This window comes from Phyllopteryx taeniolatus, unplaced genomic scaffold, assembly GCF_024500385.1.
Source record: "Phyllopteryx taeniolatus isolate TA_2022b unplaced genomic scaffold, UOR_Ptae_1.2 contig_77, whole genome shotgun sequence".
In the NCBI taxonomy this organism is placed as follows: Eukaryota; Metazoa; Chordata; class Actinopteri; order Syngnathiformes; family Syngnathidae; genus Phyllopteryx; species Phyllopteryx taeniolatus.
The window spans coordinates 54162-74885 of NW_026903745.1; the positions used below are offsets into that span (position 1 = coordinate 54162).

Genomic DNA, 20724 nt, shown 5'->3' on the forward strand with positions numbered 1-20724 from the left:
TATGAGAAATGACTGCCAGTTGAATTTTCTTGAGCAAAAAATACATAAAATGAACTTCCATCCATCCATCCATCCATCCATCCATTTTCTGAGCCGCTTCTCCACACTCGGGTCGCGGGCGTGCTGGAGCCTATCCCAGCTAACATCGGGCAGGAGGCGGGGTACACCCTGAACTGGTTGCCAGCCAAACGCAGGGCACATACAAACAAACAACCATTCGCACTCACATTCACACCTACGGGCAATTTAGTCTCGAATGCGGTTTTGGGATGTGGGAGGAAACCGGTCTGCCCGGAGAAAACCCACACAATCAGTGTGTCAGGATGGCCGAGTGGTCTAAGGCGCCAGACTCAAGGATCAGCACCTTCTAAATGGGATTTCTGGTCTCCGAATGGAGGCGTGGGTTCAAATCCCACTCCTGACATCATTTTAAATGCTTTCATTTTGACAATTTGAATGCAAATTTACAGAAATTAACTTTTTTTTTTTTTAAATACTTTACAGTACTGTATTCTTTTGACACAAAATGGCTGGTGTCGCAAATTTTTTTTGTCACTAGTTTCATTGACAATGAGACAGTTAGACAAGAAAGATTTGAAACTTTCATACATGAAATTTCAAAAGCTGGCATATATTCATAATTATGTTGCAAAACATGCTGATTTTCAGCATGTCATGATGGCCGAGCGGTCTAAGGTGCCAACCTCAATGTTCAGCACCATCTAAATGGGATTTCTTGTCTCCGAATAGAGGTGTAGGTTCAAATCCCACTAGTGACATGATTTTAAATGCTTTCATTTTGACAATTTGAATGCAAATGTACAGAAATCCATTTTCCGAGCCGCTTCTCCTCACTTGCGTCGCGGGCATGCTGGAGGCTATCCCAGCTACCTTCGGGCAGGAGGCGGGGTACACCCTGAACTGAACAGTCACATCTACGGGGAATTTAGAGTCTTCAATTAATGCATGTTTTTGGGATGTGGGAGGACACTTGAGTGCCCGGAGAAAACCCACACAGGTACGGGGAGAACATGCAAACTCCACACAGGCGGGGCCGGGGATTGAACGCAGGACCTCAGAACTGTGAAGCAGATGCACTAACCAGTCTACACCGTGCCGCTAAAATGAACTTGTTTGTGAAATATGGACCATGAGGACCCATACTTCCTTAAAGCAATGCATACATTTTGTCCAATGTTTTAGTGATGTCAATATCAAATAAGTGATTGATTGAAATAAGACTGGAAAGAAACTTTGACTTTTGGTGGTGTACTATAAAGTGTATTTGTAATCCTTCTTAAAATACACTCATTTAAACAGTGACGGTGACTGAATTTGCCAAATCCATTTCCCCCATTAAAAAGATTGGAAATGTCTTGAATCCATTGGAAATCCTCCAAAAACAAAATGCTCTAACTTAAAGCAAGAAATGGACTTGCTTGCTTGTGGACTCTTGGGATTTTTTTGGTCAAAAAAGGACATTTGAAAGCATTGTTCTTTGATTGCTTTGTAATTCCGATTGTCTTTGAATTGAATTTTGATATTGTTGTGAACTTTAAAGGGACATTTGTATGGTCGATTTGAAGTGTCACTACAGATTTCGCAATGTGATTTTGGTTAATTTCATAAACCTACAATTGCGCTTGAACCAGAAAATTAAGCAAACAATAGGTTTATTATCCAAAATTAGACTAAATGACCGGTCAATAAAATAAAACAGAAATAAAATAGGAAAAAGTGATTGAACTTAAAACCTTTTGTCTCACTCCTCAAGTCAACAATAAGGTGTAATATAACAGGAAATGTTTTGTTAAGGTGCATATGTCAAATGATGTGTGATGTCGGTAAGCCGACCGTGGCTGAACAATGTGGACAACCGGCAGCCTCAACATTAGTAAGCAAAATTAAAAGAAATAGCCTTCCTCATCTGTCAGTAAGATACAGAAAACAGATTATTATTACAGTATTAAAATAATAACAGTCGCTAGCTCTCAGTCATCTATTTCATAGTCTCCACTCTCAATGTAGACAGCAACACTGCCCACCAAAAGCTAAAGAGCACATGAACTCAACTACCCGTCAGTGAATCGAACCCCAGTCTTCCGCGTGACAGGCTTATATACTGTCCACTGTACTAAAAAGAAGTCTTTCTATCTATTGCACCTCGCATTTGTTAGCCAAATAATTTGCGATACAAAATTGTGAAATACTTTCATCCTTATGTATTGCAAGCATCTTTGACTCTTGTTGTCTGTGACCTGACTCTGTGATTTACACTATAAGCAATTAAGGGATACTTACATATTATTTGATATGTGAACAAATGAGCAGGTTTACTTTGATAAAAAAAAGCGTAAACCCTCCAAGTGGGTGTGTGTTTAATTTATGGCATTTTCTGACACGGATTGCCTTTATGTATGAATAACAAAACTCTTGCTATGATTATTATTGTTTTGTTATGATTAGCAGCATCAGGGGTTGAGGTCACTGGGTGACGCCATGGTGGCGCTGGTCTTGGAACAAGAAGGAGGAGGAAGATGCGGTGGTCTTATTGGGGGATTAGGAAGAGAATGGAACAGGAAGCAGCAATAACCCGACCGGAAGAGATGCCGTGTGTCAGGCTGCCGTACTGGATAGGCAATTGTATTACGCAGTGTATACAGCAAAAATGATGAAATCACGGTCACCGCTCATTGGTTAGTATTCGGGACTTCGTTGCAAGGCAGGAGGGACAAAAAAACTTTGCTCTTTGGTTGTGTTCACCGGGAGCCTCTCCATCTAAATTGTGCCAGCTTATAAAACAATCACTTCCAGAACATCCATCCATTTTCTTCACCGCTTATCCTCACGAGGCTCACGGGCTGCAGGAGCCTATCTCAGCTATCTTCGGGCGGGAGGCGGGGTACACCCCGAACCGGTCGCCAGCCAATCGCAGGGCAGATAGAAACAAACAACCATTCGCACTCACATTAACACCAATGGGCAATTTAGAGTCTTCAATCAACCGACCACGCATGTTTTGGGGATGTGAGAGGAAACCAGAGTGCCCGGAGAAAACCCACCCAGGCACAGGCAGAACATGCAAACTCCACACAGGCGGGGCCGGGATTTAAACCCCGGTCCCCAGAACTGTGAGGCAGATGTGCTAACCAGTCGTCCACCGTGCACTTCCAGAACAGTTTGTCCAAATTTGTCTGAATTGCTATATTTTTTTAATTTTGTCAAGAACATTACGCGGGAAAGTTATTTCAGTCTATTATGTAATAGGATGAAAATGATTCTGCTTAATGTTAAATTGCAAACATAATTATGATTCTGTCTAATTGTTAAAAAATTATGGCTTCAATGTTTATTTTATGGAATAAAATAATATGATCAAGGGGAGCGTGACATGCGTGTCGCATTTCATCACCAGACACAATGTGAGCATAAAAGCGGTTGAAATGGTAATCTGTATTAAATGTTGATTGATATTCTTATCAATACAGTAAAATGTTGAGATGATTCGCTTGATCGACAGTTTAAGGCCTATCATGCCCTTCACATTAATTCACTGTCGTCCTGGCTCAGCGTCCTGCAGCTCTTCCTCAGCCTTGCTGCAGCCAACAGTTTTAGACAACTTTCATGCCAGGTTCCACCAACGCAAGCCGTGATCGTATAGCGGTTAGTACTCTGCGTTGTGGCCGCAGCAACCCCGGTTCAAATCCGGGTCACGGCAGGAATGAATCCCAGAAATAACTTTCTTTAGTGCTGCTGTTTGAATAGTTTGCGTGGGACAGTGAAAGTCATCCACAGGGGCTTTCAGATGGCCCAATACCATCGTGCGCTAGTGGTGCAATGGATAAGGTGTCTGACTACGGCTCAGAAGATTCTAGGTTCAACTCCTGGCTAGCTTGTTCACAGTTTTGCATGTGCTATTAAACCCAATTCAGAACAGTATTTGTTCCGTTCACCTTAAACATCTGCGTTACGCTAACTCACGCAACATAGTCGACACGGTCAGGTCTTTCCATGACAGCATCTAACATAATGGAAACCCCTAAAGTTAATAACTAATGATAAAAGTTCAATGTCATATTATTTATTGTGTTATAATTAACATATATACATAACACATCATAATATGTTGTTATCGTACGAGGAGGAACTTTGTGAAGCAAAAGAGGAGAAGGAGAATTTTTGTGTCTTGTAGGCTGGTTGAGTAAACATTTGTTCATGCCAAGTGAAATCAGTCTTCAGTCCGAAAATGTGATTGCAAGGGTGGAAGTAACCAAGTACAGTAAGACCCCGTTATATCGCGGTTCACTTATTGCAGTCCCGCTGTCTTGCAGACTTTTTTTGTAAGTGTTATTGCAGTTGTTGCTCTAGTTTTTTTACTGTTTGGATAATATTTGTATCTATTACTCTTACTCTCTTGCAATATATTATGTGTTTAAATGAGTTTGTATAGTTTTAAAGGTGTTCTAAGGTTTTTTTTCTTCTTTAATTCTGTTTGCTCTAGTAGTTGGCAAGGGGAGTCCACTAATTACACTGGAAATGCAAATTTAAGAGCTGGATATCAAGTTCATTTAATGCCAAACATATACAGTAACTCAATATAATAAACAATTCTTCCTTCTTGAACACCTGCAGACAAACGGCATCTTGATGCGTCAACTCCTATGAAGAGAGAGGTTTTTTTTTTAAGAAGAATGTTGATATCAATGTGTGTAAAAATACATCCTGATCAGCTAACAAATCCTGATGACCAGCAATTAGAAAGCCACCAGGTCCATTTTGTGCCCTTCAATCAAGTGCTTCCATCCACGATCGGCTTTCTCCCCTTTCCAGATGCAAACAAGCTTGTCTGTCCACTTCCCAGTTCACCAGTCGAAATGATCATCATTGCATTATTCTTAATTACAACCACGTGGAGGACTTGTCTGCTCAGTTGTCCTGCCATCGACTGGCAACCAGTCCAGTGTGTACCCTGCCTCTTGCCTGAGGTCAGCTGGGATAATCTCCAGCTCACCTGTGAACCCTCATGAGTAAGTGCTATAGAAAATGGATGGACTTTTCAATATAGAGGCATCTTTTCTTTCTTATGGGGCGAGATATGGCTCAAAATTATTTGCACGTGTTTTTCAGATCCACAAATATATCCGCGATTCCCACGTGTCTTTCAAATACACAAATTATTTGCACGTTTTTCAGATCCACAAATATATCCTCGATAACCCTCGATTTTAAATGTGCATTTATCATTTGTGGCGGCACGGTGGAAGACTGGTTAGAGAGTCTGCCTCACAGTTCTGAGGATCGGGGTTCAATCCCCGGCCCCGCCTGTGTGGAGTTTGCGTGTTCTCCCCGTGCCTGCGTGGGTTTTATCCGGGCACTCCGGTTTCCTCCCACATCCCAAAAACATGCCCGAATTGGAGACTCTAAATTGCCCATAGGTGTGACCCATGGGGTCCGGCCGGGCACAGCCCGAAAGGGTAACGTGGGTCCCCCTTCCCATGGGCTCACCACCTGTGGGAGGGGCCATAGGGGTCGGGTGCAGTGTGAGCTGGGCGGTGGCCGAAGGCGGGGACCTTGGCGATCCGATCCCCGGCTACAGAAGCTGGCTCTAGGGACGTGGAATGTCACCTCTCTGGCAGGGAAGGAGCCCGAGTTGGTGTGTGAGGTCGAGAAGTTCCGACTCGATATAGTCGGACTCGCCTCCACACACACCTGGGGCTCTGGTACCAGTCCTCTCGAGAGGGGTTGGACTCTCTTCCACTCTGGAGTTGCCCATGGTGAGAGGCGCCGAGCAGGTGTGGGTATACTTATTGCCCCCCGGCTCGGCGCCTGTACGTTGGGGTTCACCCCGGTGGACGAGAGGGTAGCCTCCCTCCGCCTTCGGGTGGGGGGACGGGTCCTGACTGTTGTTTGTGCCTATGCACCAAACAGCAGTTCAGAGTACCCACCCTTTTTGGAGTCCTTGGAGGGGGTGCTGGAGAGCGCTCCCGCTGGGGACTCCATTGTTCTGTTGGGGGACTTCAATGCTCACGTGGGCAATGACAGTGAGACCTGGAAGGGCGCGATTGGGAGGAACGGCCCCCCCGATCAGAACCCGAGCGGTGTTCTGTTATTGGACTTCTGTGCTCGTCACGGATTGTCCATAACGAACACCATGTTCAAGCATAAGGGTGTCCACACGTGCACTTGGCACCAGGACACCCTAGGTCGCAGTTCGATGATCGACTTTGTGGTCGTGTCATCGGACTTGCGGCCGCATGTCTTGGACACTCGGGTGAAGAGAGGGGCGGAGCTGTCAACTGATCACCACCTGGTGGTGAGTTGGCTCCGATGGTGGGGGAAGATGCCGGTCCGACGTGGCAGGCCCAAACGTATTGTGAGGGTCTGCTGGGAACGTCTGGCAGAATCCCCTGTCAGAAGGAGTTTTAACTCCCACCTCCGACAGAACTTTGCTCATGTTCCGGGGGAGGCGGGGGACATCGAGTCCGAGTGGACCATGTTCCGCGCCTCCATTGCTGAGGCGGCCGACCGGAGCTGTGGCCGTAAGGTGGTCGGTGCCTGTCGTGGCGGCAATCCCCGAACCCGTTGGTGGACACCAACGGTGAGGGATGCCGTCAAGCTGAAGAAGGAGTCCTATCGGGCCTTTTTGGCCTGTGGGACTCCTGAGGCAGCTGATGGGTACCGGCTGGCCAAGCGGAATGCAGCTCTGGTGGTCGCTGAAGCAAAAACCCGGGCATGGGAGGAGTTCGGTGAGGCCATGGAGAAAGACTTCCGGACGGCTTCGAGGAAATTCTGGTCCACCATCCGACGTCTCAGGAGAGGAAAGCAGTGCACCACCAACACTGTGTATAGTGGGGATGGGGCGCTGCTGACCTCGACTCGGGACGTTGTGAGTCGGTGGGGAGAATACTTTGAAGACCTCCTCAATTCCACTGACACGCCTTCCCATGGGGAAGCAGAGTGTGGGTTCTCTGAGGCGGGCTCTCCTATCTCTGGGTTTGAGGTCACCGAGGTAGTTAAAAAGCTCCTCGGTGGCAGGGCCGCGGGGGTGGATGAGATTCGTCCGGAGTTCCTAAAGGCTCTGGATGTTGTGGGGCTGTCCTGGTTGACACGCCTCTGCAACATCGCGTGGACATCGGGGACAGTGCCTCTGGATTGGCAGACTGGGGTGGTGGTCCCCCTTTTTAAGAAGGGGGACCGGAGGGTGTGTTCCAACTACAGGGGGATCACACTGCTCAGCCTCCCTGGTAAGGTCTATTCAGGGGTGCTGGAGAGGAGGGTCCGTCGGGAAGTCGAATCTCAGATTCAGGAGGAGCAGTGTGGTTTTCGTCCTGGCCGTGGAACAGTGGACCAGCTCTACACCCTCGGCAGGGTCCTCGAGGGTGCATGGGAGTTCGCCCAACCAGTCTACATGTGTTTTGTGGACTTGGAGAAGGCGTTCGACCGTGTCCCTCGGGGAGTCCTGTGGAGAGTGCTTCGGGAGTATGGGGTACCGAACCCCCTGATACGGGCTGTTTGGTCCCTGTACGACCGGAGTCAGAGTTTGGTCCGCATATCCGGCAGTAAGTCGAACTCGTTCCCGGTGAGGGTTGGACTCCGCCAAGGCTGCCCTTTGTCGCCGATTCTGTTCATAACTTTTATGGACAGAATTTCTAGGCGCAGCCGAGGCGTAGAGGGGGTCCGGTTTGGTGGCCTCAGTATTGCATCTCTGCTTTTTGCAGATGATGTGGTTCTGTTGGCTTCATCAAGCCGTGACCTCCAACTCTCATTGGAGCAGTTCGCAGCCGAGTGTGAAGCGGCTGGGATGAGAATCAGCACCTCCAAATCTGAGACCATGGTCCTCAGTCGGGAAAGGGTGGCATGCCATCTCCAGGTCGGGGATGAGATCCTGCCCCAAGTGGAGGAATTCAAGTATCTTGGGGTCTTGTTCACGAGTGAGGGAAGAATGGAACGGGAGATCGACAGGCGGATCGGTGCAGCGTCTGCAGTGATGCGGACTTTGTATCGGTCCGTTGTGGTAAAGAAAGAGCTAAGCCGAAAGGCGAAGCTCTCAATTTACCGGTCGATCTTCGTTCCTACCCTCACCTATGGTCATGAGCTGTGGGTCGTGACCGAAAGAACAAGATCCCGGATACAAGCGGCCGAAATGAGTTTCCTCCGCAGGGTGTCCGGGCTCTCCCTTAGAGATAGGGTGAGAAGCTCGGTCATCCGAGAGGATCTCAGAGTAGAGCCGCTACTCCTCCGCATTGAGAGGAGCCAGATGAGGTGGCTGGGGCATCTGATTCGGATGCCTCCCGGACGCCTCCCTGGTGAGGTGTTCCGGGCATGTCCCACCGGGAGGAGACCCCGGGGACGACCCAGGACGCGCTGGAGAGACTACATCCTTCGGCTGGCCTGGGAACGCCTCGGGATCCCCCCGGAAGAGCTGGATGAAGTGGCTGGGGAGAGGGTAGTCTGGGCGTCCCTGCTGAAGCTACTGCCCCCGCGACCCGACCCGGATAAGCGGTAGAGAATGGACAAGTATTTTCTCTTGCATTTTAGAGTATAACTCTCCCCTTTATACAAGTTCCAGGCAGTGGTTTGAATCCCAAAGCTTTGGGTGGAGTTTTACACACATTTGCAGTTTTTATTGCTTAAAAATGCTTCCCAGTGCCTGCTGTACACTTTTTTTATTTTGACTCATAAGTTAACAAAGGTTGCATTCCAAGTAAATTCGCTTTCATTTTAAAGTAGAAATCTGCCCTTTTATACTAGTTACAGGCATTGCTTTCAATCCTAAAGCTTTGGTTCGAGTTTTACACACATTTGCAGTTTTTATGGCTTAAAAAGGCTTCCCAGGGCCTCTACTGTAAACTTTTTTTATTTTCACTCATAACTTCACAAAGGATGCTTTCCCAGTATATTCTCTTGCATTTTAGAGTATAACTCTCCCGTTTATACAAGTTCCAGGCAGTGGTTTGAATCCCAAAGCTTTGGGTGGACTTTTATACACATTTGCAGTTTTTATTGCTTAAAAATGCTTCCCAGCGCCTGCTCTACACTTTTTTTATTTTGACTCATAACTTCACAAAGGATGCTTTCCAAGTAATTTCTCTTGCATTTTAGAGTATAACTCTCCCCTTTATACAAGTTCCAGGCAGTGCTTTGAATCCCAAAGCTTTGGGTGGACTTTTAGACACATTTGCGGTTTTAATCGCTTAAAAATGCTTCCCAGCGCCTGATGAACACTTGTTTTATTTTCACTCATAACTTCACAAAGGATGCTTTGCAAGTATTTTCTCTTGCATTTTAGAGTAGAAATCTGCCTTTTATACTAGTTACAGGCAGTGGTTTCAATCCTAAAGCTTTGGTTGGAGTTTTACACACATTTGCAGTTTTTATTGCTTAAAAATGCTTCCCAGTGCCTGCTGTACACTTTTTTTATTTTGACTCATAACTTCACAAAGGTTGCATTCCAAGTAAATTCGCTTTCATTTTAGAGTAGAAATCTTCCCTTTATACTAGTTACAGGCATTGCTTTCAATCCTAAAGCTTTGATTGGAGTTTTACACACATTTGCAGTTTTTATTGCTTAAAAATGCTTCCCAGCACCTGCTGTACACTTCTTTTTATTTTGACTCATAACTTCACAAAGGTTGCTTTCCAAGTAAATTCTCTTGCATTTTAGAGTATAACTTTCCCCTTTATACTAGTTACAGGCAGTGGTTTGAATCCCAAAGCTTTGGGTGGACTTTTATACACATTTGCAGTTTTTATTGCTTAAAAATGCTTCCCAGCGCCTGCTCTACACTTTTTTTATTTTGACTCATAACTTCACAAAGGATGCTTTCCAAGTAATTTCTCTTGCATTTTAGAGTATAATTCTCCCCTTTATACAAGTTCCAGGCAGTGCTTTGAATCCCAAAGCTTTGGGTGGACTTTTAGACACATTTGCGGTTTTTATCGCTTAAAAATGCTTCCCAGCACCTGATGAACACTTGTTTTATTTTCACTCATAACTTCACAAAGGATGCTTTGCAAGTATTTTCGCTTGCATTTTAGAGTAGAAATCTGCCTTTTATACTAGTTACAGGCAGTGGTTTAAATCCTAAAGCTTTGGTTGGAGTTTTACACACATTTGCAGTTTTTATTGCTTAAAAATGCTTCCCAGCACCTGCTGTACACTTTTTTTAAATTTTGACTCATAACTTCACAAAGGTTGCTTTCCAAGTACATTATCTTGCATTTTAGAGTATAACTCTCATCTTTATACTAGTTACAGGCAGTGGTTTGAATCCCAAAGCTTTGGGTGGACTTTTATACACATTTGCAGTTTTTATTGCTTAAAAATGCTTCCCAGCGCCTGCTCTACACTTTTTTTATTTTGACTCATAACTTCACAAAGGATGCTTTCCAAATAATTTCTCTTGCATTTTAGAGTATAACTCTCCCCTTTATACAAGTTCCAGGCAGTGGTTTGAATCCCAAAGCTTTGGGTGGACTTTTAGACACATTTGCAGTTTTTATTGCTTAAAAATGCTTCCCAGCGCCTGCTCTACCCTTTTTTTATTTTGACTCATAACTTCACAAAGGATGCTTTCCAAGTAATTTCTCTTGCATTTTAGAGTATAACTCTCACCTTTATACTAGTTACAGGCAGTGGTTTGAATCCCAAAGCTTTGGGTGGACTTTTATACACATTTGCAGTTTTTATTGCTTAAAAATGCTTCCCAGCGCCTGATGAATACTTGTTTTTTTTCACTCATAACTTCACAAAGGATGCTTTGCAAGTATTTTCTCTTGCATTTTAGAGTAGAAATCTGCCTTTTATACTAGTTACACGCAGTGGTTTCAATCCTAAAGCTTTGGTTGGAGTTTTACACACATTTGCAGTTTTTATTGCTTAAAAATGCTTCCCAGCACCTGCTGTACACTTTTTTAAAATTTTGAATCATAACTTCACAAAGGTTGCTTTCCAAGTACATTATCTTGCATTTTAGAGTATAACTCTCACCTTTATACTAGTTACAGGCAGTGGTTTGAATCCCAAAGCTTTGGGTGGACTTTTATACACATTTGCAGTTTTTATTGCTTAAAAATGCTTCCCAGCGCCTGCTCTACACTTTTTTTATTTTGACTCATAACTTCACAAAGGATGCTTTCCAAATAATTTCTCTTGCATTTTAGAGTATAACTCTCCCCTTTATACAAGTTCCAGGCAGTGGTTTGAATCCCAAAGCTTTGGGTGGACTTTTAGACACATTTGCAGTTTTTATTGCTTAAAAATGCTTCCCAGCGCCTGCTCTACCCTTTTTTTTTTTTGACTCATAACTTCACAAAGGATGCTTTCCAAGTAATTTCTCTTGCATTTTAGAGTATAACTCTCACCTTTATACTGGTTACAGGCAGTGGTTTGAATCCCAAAGCTTTGGGTGGACTTTTATACACATTTGCAGTTTTTATTGCTTAAAAATGCTTCCCAGCGCCTGCTCTACACTTTTTTTATTTTGACTCATAACTTCACAAAGGATGCTTTCAAAGTAATTTCTCTTGCATTTTAGAGTATAACTCTCCCCTTTATACAAGTTCCAGGCAGTGGTTTGAATCCCAAAGCTTTGGGTGGACTTTTAGACACATTTGCGGTTTTTATCGCTTAAAAATGCTTCCCAGCACCTGATGAACACTTGTTTTATTTTCACTCATAACTTCACAAAGGATGCTTTGCAAGTATTTTCTCTTGCATTTTATAGTAGAAATCTGCCTTTTATACTAGTTACAGGCAGTGGTTTCAATCCTAAAGCTTTGGTTGGAGTTTTACACACATTTGCAGTTTTTATTGCTTAAAAATGCTTCCCAGTGCCTGCTGTACACTTTTTTTATTTTGACTCATAACTTCACAAAGGTTGCATTCCAAGTAAATTCGCTTTCATTTTAGAGTAGAAATCTTCCCTTTATACTAGTTACAGGCATTGCTTTCAATCCTAAAGCTTTGGTTGGAGTTTTACACACATTTGCAGTTTTTATTGCTTAGAAATGCTTCCCAGCACCTGCTGTACACTTGTTTTTATTTTGACTCATAACTTCACAAAGGTTGCTTTCCAAGTAAATTCTCTTGCATTTTAGAGTATAACTCTCCCCTTTATACTAGTTACAGGCAGTGGTTTGAATCCCAAAGCTTTGGGTGGACTTTTATACACATTTGCAGTTTTTATTGCTTAAAAATGCTTCCCAGCGCCTGCTCTACACTTTTTTTTTTTTACTCATAACTTCACAAAGGTTGCTTTCCAAGTAAATTCTCTTGCATTTTAGAGTATAACTCTCACCTTTATACTAGTTGCAGGCAGTGGTTTGAATCCTCAAGCTTTGGTTGGAGTTTTACACACATTTGCAGTTTTTATGGCTTAAAAAGGCTTCCCAGGGCCTCTGCTGTAAACTTTTTTTATTTTCACTCATAACTTCACAAAGGATGCATTCCAAGTAAATTCGATTTCATTTTAGAGTAGAAATCTTCCCTTTATACCAGTTGCAGGCATTGCTTTCAATCCTAAAGCTTTGATTGGAGTTTTACACACATTTGCAGTTTTTATTGCTTAAAAATGCTTCCCAGCACCTGCTGTACACTTCTTTTTATTTTGACTCATAACTTCACAAAGGTTGCTTTCCAAGTAAATTCTCTTGCATTTTAGAGTATAACTCTCCCCTTTATACTAGTTACAGGCAGTGGTTTGAATCCCAAAGCTTTGGGTGGACTTTTATACACATTTGCAGTTTTTATTGCTTAAAAATGCTTCCCAGCGCCTGCTGTACACTTTTTTTATTTTGACTCATAACTTCAAAAAGGTTGCTTTCCAAGTAAATTCTCTTGCATTTTAGAGTATAACTCTCACCTTTATACTAGTTACAGGCAGTGGTTTGAATCCTCAAGCTTTGGTTGGAGTTTTACACACATTTGCAGTTTTTATGGCTTAAAAGGCTTCCCAGGGCCTCTGCTGTAAACTTTTTTTATTTTCACTCATAACTTCACAAAGGATGCTTTCCCAGTATATTCTCTTGCATTTTAGAGTAGAACTCTCCCGTTTATACAAGTTCCAGGCAGTGGTTTGAATCCCAAAGCTTTGGGTGGACTTTTATACACATTTGCAGTTTTTATTGCTTAAAAATGCTTCCCAGCGCCTGCTCTACACTTTTTTTATTTTGACTCATAACTTCACAAAGGATGCTTTCCAAGTAATTTCTCTTGCATTTTAGAGTATAACTCTCCCCTTTATACAAGTTCCAGGCAGTGCTTTGAATCCCAAAGCTTTGGATGGACTTTTAGACACATTTGCGGTTTTTATCGCTTAAAATGCTTCCCAGCGCCTGATGAACACTTGTTTTATTTTCACTCATAACTTCACAAAGGATGCTTTGCAAGTATTTTCTCTTGCATTTTAGAGTAGAAATCTGCCTTTTATACTAGTTACAGGCAGTGGTTTCAATCCTAAAGCTTTGGTTGGAGTTTTACACACATTTGCAGTTTTTATTGCTTAAAAATGCTTCCCAGCACCTGCTGTACACTTCTTTTTATTTTGACTCATAACTTCACAAAGGTTGCTTTCCAAGTAAATTCTCTTGCATTTTATAGTATAACTCTCCCCTTTATACTAGTTACAGGCAGTGGTTTGAATCCCAAAGCTTTGGGTGGACTTTTATACACATTTGCAGTTTTTATTGCTTAAAAATGCTTCCCAGCGCCTGCTCTACACTTTTTTTATTTTGACTCATAACTTCAAAAAGGTTGCTTTCCAAGTAAATTCTCTTGCATTTTAGAGTATAACTCTCACCTTTATACTAGTTACAGGCAGTGGTTTGAATCCTCAAGCTTTGGTTGGAGTTTTACACACATTTGCAGTTTTTATGGCTTAAAAAGGCTTCCCAGGGCCTCTGCTGTAAACTTTTTTTATTTTCACTCATAACTTCACAAAGGATGCTTTCCCAGTATATTCTCTTGGATTTTAGAGTATAACTCTCCCGTTTATACAAGTTCCAGGCAGTGGTTTGAATCCCAAAGCTTTGGGTGGACTTTTAGACACATTTGCAGTTTTTATCGCTTAAAAATGCTTCTCAGCGCCTCTGCTGTACACTTTTTTTATTTTCACTCATAACTTCACAAAGGATGCTTTCCAAGTAAATTCTCTTACATTTTAGCGTATAACTCTCCCCTTTATACTAGTTACAGGTAGTGGTTTCAATCCTAAAGCCTTGGTTGGAGTTTTACACACATTTGCAGTTTTTATGGCTTAAAAATGCTTCCCAGCGCCTCTGCTGTACACTTTTTTTATTTTCACTCATAACTTCACAAAGGATGCTTTCCCAGTAAAATCGCATTCATTTTAGAGTAGAACTCTGCCCTTTATACTAGTTCAAGGCAGTGGTTTGAATCCCAAAGCTTTGGGTGGACTTTTAGACACATTTGCAGTTTTTATTGCTTAAAAATGCTTCCCAGCGCCTGCTGTACACGTTTTTTTATTTTCACTCATAACTTCACAATGGATGCTTTCCCAATATATTCTCTTGCATTTTAAAGTAGAACTCTGCCCTTTATCCTAGTTACAGGCAATGGTTTCAATCCTAAAGCTTTGGATGGAGTTTTACACACATTTGCAGTTTTTATTGCTTAAAAATGCTTCCCAGTGCCTGCTGTACACTTTTTTAATTTTGACTCGTAACTTCACAAAGGTTGCTTTCCAAGTAAATTCTCTTGCATTTTAGAGTACAACTCTCCCCTTTATACAAGTTCCAGGCAGTGCTTTGAATCCCAAAGCTTTGGGTGGACTTTTAGACACATTTGCGGTTTTTATCGCTTAAAAATTCTTCCCAGCGCCTGATGAACACTTGTTTTATTTTCACTCATAACTTCACAAAGGATGCTTTGCAAGTATTTTCTCTTGCATTTTAGAGTAGAAATCTGCCTTTTATACTAGTTACAGGCAGTGGTTTCAATCCTAAAGCTTTGGTTGGAGTTTTACACACATTTGCAGTTTTTATTGCTTAAAAATGCTTCCCAGTGCCTGCTGTACACTTTTTTTAATTTTGACTCATAACTTCACAAAGGTTGCATTCCAAGTAAATTCGCTTTCATTTTAGAGTAGAAATCTTCCCTTTATACTAGTTACAGGCATTGCTTTCAATCCTAAAGCTTTGGATTGGAGTTTTACACACATTTGCAGTTTTTATTGCTTAAAAATGCTTCCAGCACCTGCTGTACACTTCTTTTTATTTTGACTCATAACTTCACAAAGGTTGCTTTCCAAGTAAATTCTCTTGCATTTTATAGTATAACTCTCCCCTTTATACTAGTTACAGGCAGTGGTTTGAATCCCAAAGCTTTGGGTGGACTTTTAGACACATTTGCAGTTTTTATTGCTTAAAAATGCTTCCCAGCGCCTGCTGTACACGTTTTTTTATTTTCACTCATAACTTCACAATGGATGCTTTCCCAATATATTCTCTTGCATTTTAAAGTAGAACTCTGCCCTTTATCCTAGTTACAGGCAATGGTTTCAATCCTAAAGCTTTGGATGGAGTTTTACACACATTTGCAGTTTTTATTGCTTAAAAATGCTTCCCAGTGCCTGCTGTACACTTTTTTAATTTTGACTCGTAACTTCACAAAGGTTGCTTTCCAAGTAAATTCTCTTGCATTTTAGAGTACAACTCTCCCCTTTATACAAGTTCCAGGCAGTGCTTTGAATCCCAAAGCTTTGGGTGGACTTTTAGACACATTTGCGGTTTTTATCGCTTAAAAATGCTTCCCAGCGCCTGATGAACACTTGTTTTATTTTCACTCATAACTTCACAAAGGATGCTTTGCAAGTATTTTCTCTTGCATTTTAGAGTAGAAATCTGCCTTTTATACTAGTTACAGGCAGTGGTTTCAATCCTAAAGCTTTGGTTGGAGTTTTACACACATTTGCAGTTTTTATTGCTTAAAAATGCTTCCCAGTGCCTGCTGTACACTTTTTTAATTTTGACTCATAACTTCACAAAGGTTGCATTCCAAGTAAATTCGCTTTCATTTTAGAGTAGAAATCTTCCCTTTATACTAGTTACAGGCATTGCTTTCAATCCTAAAGCTTTGATTGGAGTTTTACACACATTTGCAGTTTTTATTGCTTAAAAATGCTTCCCAGCACCTGCTGTACACTTCTTTTTATTTTGACTCATAACTTCACAAAGGTTGCTTTCCAAGTAAATTCTCTTGCATTTTATAGTATAACTCTCCCCTTTATACTAGTTACAGGCAGTGGTTTGAATCCCAAAGCTTTGGGTGGACTTTTATACACATTTGCAGTTTTTATTGCTTAAAAATGCTTCCCAGCGCCTGCTCTACACTTCTTTTATTTTGACTCATAACTTCACAAAGGTTGCTTTCCAAGTAAATTCTCTTGCATTTATAGTATAACTCTCCCCTTTATACTAGTTACAGGCAGTGGTTTCAATCCTAAAGCCTTGGTTGGAGTTTTACACACATTTGCAGTTTTTATGGCTTAAAAATGCTTCCCAGCGCCTCTGCTGTACACTTTTTTTATTTTCACTCATAACTTCACAAAGGATGCTTTCCCAGTAAAATCGCATTCATTTTAGAGTAGAACTCTGCTCTTTATACTAGTTCAAGGCAGTGGTTTGAATCCCAAAGCTTTTGGGTGGACTTTTAGACACATTTGCAGTTTTTATAGCTTAAAAATGCTTCCCAGCGCCTGCTGTACACGTTTTTTATTTTCACTCATAACTTCACAATGGATGCTTTCCCAATATATTCTCTTGCATTTTAGAGTAGAACTCTGCCCTTTATCCTAGTTACAGGCAATTGTTTCAATCCTAAAGCTTTGGATGGAGTTTTACACACATTTGCACTTTTTATTGCTTAAAAATGCTTCCCAGTGCCTGCTGTACACTTTTTTATTTTGACTCATAACTTCACAAAGGATGCTTTCCAAGTAATTTCTCTTGCATTTTAGAGTATAACTCTCCCCTTTATACAAGTTCCAGGCAGTGCTTTGAATCCCAAAGCTTTGGGTGGACTTTTAGACACATTTGCGGTTTTTATCGCTTAAAAATGCTTCCCAGCGCCTGATGAACACTTGTTTTATTTTCACTCATAACTTCACAAAGGATGCTTTGCAAGTATTTTCTCTTGCATTTTAGAGTAGAAATCTGCCTTTTATACTAGTTACAGGCAGTGGTTTCAATCCTAAAGCTTTGGTTGGAGTTTTACACACATTTGCAGTTTTTATTGCTTAAAAATGCTTCCCAGCACCTGCTGTACACTTCTTTTTATTTTGACTCATAACTTCACAAAGGTTGCTTTCCAAGTAAATTCTCTTGCATTTTATAGTATAACTCTCCCCTTTATACTAGTTACAGGCAGTGGTTTTGAATCCCTAAAGCTTTGGGTGGACTTTTACTACACATTTGCAGTTTTTATTGCTTAAAAATGCTTCCCAGCGCCTGCTCTACACTTTTTTTATTTTGACTCATAACTTCAAAAAGGTTGCTTTCCAAGTAAATTCTCTTGCATTTTAGAGTATAACTCTCACCCTTATACTAGTTACAGGCAGTGGTTTGAATCCTCAAGCTTTGGTTGGAGGTTTTACACACATTTGCAGTTTTTATGGCTTAAAAAGGCTTCCCAGGGCCTCTGCTGTAAACTTTTTTTATTTTCACTCATAACTTCACAAAGGATGCTTTCCCAGTATATTCTCTTGGATTTTAGAGTATAACTCTCCCGTTTATACAAGTTCCAGGCAGTGGTTTGAATCCAAAGCTTTTGGGTGGACTTTTAGACACATTTGCAGTTTTTATCGCTTAAAAATGCTTCTCAGCGCCTCTGCTGTACACTTTTTTTATTTTCACTCATAACTTCACAAAGGATGCTTTCCAAGTAAATTCTCTTACATTTTAGCGTATAACTCTCCCCTTTATACTAGTTACAGGTAGTGGTTTCAATCCTAAAGCCTTGGTTGGAGTTTTACACACATTTGCAGTTTTTATGGCTTAAAAATGCTTCCCAGCGCCTCTGCTGTACACTTTTTTTATTTTCACTCATAACTTCACAAAGGATGCTTTCCCAGTAAAATCGCATTCATTTTAGAGTAGAACTCTGCCCTTTATACTAGTTCAAGGCAGTGGTTTGAATCCCAAAGCTTTGGGTGGACTTTTAGACACATTTGCAGTTTTATTGCTTAAAAATGCTTCCCAGCGCCTGCTGTACACGTTTTTTTATTTTCACTCATAACTTCACAATGGATGCTTTCCCAATATATTCTCTTGCATTTTAAAGTAGAACTCTGCCCTTTATCCTAGTTACAGGCAATGGTTTCAATCCTAAAGCTTTGGATGGAGTTTTACACACATTTGCAGTTTTTATTGCTTAAAAATGCTTCCCAGTGCCTGCTGTACACTTTTTTAATTTTGACTCGTAACTTCACAAAGGTTGCTTTCCAAGTAAATTCTCTTGCATTTTAGAGTACAACTCTCCCCTTTATACAAGTTCCAGGCAGTGCTTTGAATCCCAAAGCTTTGGGTGGACTTTTAGACACATTTGCGGTTTTATATCGCTTAAAAATGCTTCCCAGCGCCTGATGAACACTTGTTTTATTTTCACTCATAACTTCACAAAGGATGCTTTGCAAGTATTTTCTCTTGCATTTTAGAGTAGAAATCTGCCTTTTATACTAGTTACAGGCAGTGGTTTCAATCCTAAAGCTTTGGTTGGAGTTTTACACACATTTGCAGTTTTTATTGCTTAAAAATGCTTCCCAGTGCCTGCTGTACACTTTTTTAATTTTGACTCATAACTTCACAAAGGTTGCATTCCAAGTAAATTCGCTTTCATTTTAGAGTAGAAATCTTCCCTTTATACTAGTTACAGGCATTGCTTTCAATCCTAAAGCTTTGATTGGAGTTTTACACACATTTGCAGTTTTTATTGCTTAAAAATGCTTCCCAGCACCTGCTGTACACTTCTTTTTATTTTGACTCATAACTTCACAAAGGTTGCTTTCCAAGTAAATTCTCTTGCATTTTATAGTATAACTCTCCCCTTTATACTAGTTACAGGCAGTGGTTTGAATCCCAAAGCTTTGGGTGGACTTTTATACACATTTGCAGTTTTTATTGCTTAAAAATGCTTCCCAGCGCCTGCTCTACACTTTTTTTATTTTGACTCATAACTTCAAAAAGGTTGCTTTCCAAGTAAATTCTCTTGCATTTTAGAGTATAACTCTCACCTTTATACTAGTTACAGGCAGTGGTTTGAATCCTCAAGCTTTGGTTGGAGTTTTACACACATTTGCAGTTTTTATGGCTTAAAAAGGCTTCCCAGGGCCTCTGCTGTAAACTTTTTTATTTTCACTCATAACTTCACAAAGGATGCTTTCCCAGTATATTCTCTTGGATTTTAGAGTATAACTCTCCCGTTTATACAAGTTCCAGGCAGTGGTTTGAATCCCAAAGCTTTGGGTGGACTTTAGACACATTTGCAGTTTTTAATCGCTTAAAAATGCTTCTCAGCGCCTCTGCTGTACACTTTTTGTATTTTCACTCATAACTTCACAAAGGATGCTTTCCAAGTAAATTCTCTTACATTTTAGCGTATAACTCTCCCCTTTATACTAGTTACAGGCAGTGGTTTCAATCCTAAAGCCTTTGGTTGGAGTTTTACACACATTTGCAGTTTTTATGGCTTAAAAATGCTTCCAGCGCCTCTGCTGTACACTTTTTTTATTTTCACTCATAACTTCACAAAGGATGCTTTCCCAGTAAAATCGCATTCATTTTAGAGTAGAACTCTGCCCTTTATACTAGTTCAAGGCAGTGGTTTGAATCCAAAGCTTTGGATGGACTTTTAGACACATTTGCAGTTTTTATAGCTTAAAAATGCTTCCCAGCGCCTTGCTGTACACGTTTTTTATTTTCCACTCATAACTTCACAATGGATGCTTTCCCAATATATTCTCTTGCATTTAGGAGTAGAACTCTGCCCATTTATCCTAGTTACAGGCAATTGCTTCAATCCTAAAGCTTTGGATGAGGTTTTACACACATTTGCACTTTTTATTGCTTAAAAATGCTTCCCAGTGCCTGCTGTAACACTTTTTTATTTTGACTCATAACTTCACAAAGGTTGCATTCCAAGTAAATTCGCTTTCATTTTAGAGTAAAAATCTGTCCTTTATACTAGTTACAGGCATTGCTTTCAATCCTTAAAGCGTTGGTTGGAGTTTTACACACATTTGCAGTTTTTATTGCTTAAAAATGCTTCCCACCACCTGCTGTAAACTTTTTTTTAATTTTGACTCATAACTTCACAAAGGTTGCTTTCCAAGTAAATTATCTTGTATTTTAGAGTATAACTCTCACCTTTATACTAGTTAAAGGCAGTGGTTTGAATCCCAAAGCTTTGGGTGGAGTTTTATACACATTTGCAGTTTTTATTGCTTAAAAATGCTTCCTAACGCCTGCTCTACACTTTTTTTATTTTGACTCATAACTTCACAAAGGATGCTTTCCAAGTAATTTCTCTTGCATTTTAGAGTATAACTCTCCCCTTTATACAAGTTCCAGGCTGTGGTTTGAATCCCAAAGCTTTGGGTGGACTTTTAGACACATTTGCGGTTTTTATCGCTTAAAAAGGCTTCCCAGCGCCTGATGAACACTTGTGTTTTATTTTCACTCATAACTTCACAAAGGATGCTTTCCAAGTAA

The 20724-nt window shown here is 41.1% G+C and overlaps 2 non-coding genes across 2 annotated transcripts; both read left to right on the forward strand.

Moving 5' to 3' along the window:
* The first annotated feature begins 317 nt into the window (after positions 1–317).
* Positions 318–424, forward strand: trnal-caa (transfer RNA leucine (anticodon CAA)). The gene is made up of 2 exons: positions 318–355; positions 379–424. It is a non-coding gene; the product is annotated as a tRNA-Leu (tRNA).
* Positions 425–3646: 3222 nt separating this feature from the next.
* trnah-gug (transfer RNA histidin (anticodon GUG)) lies at positions 3647–3718 on the forward strand. Its single transcript has one exon. It is a non-coding gene; the product is annotated as a tRNA-His (tRNA).
* The last annotated feature ends 17006 nt before the right edge of the window (positions 3719–20724 follow it).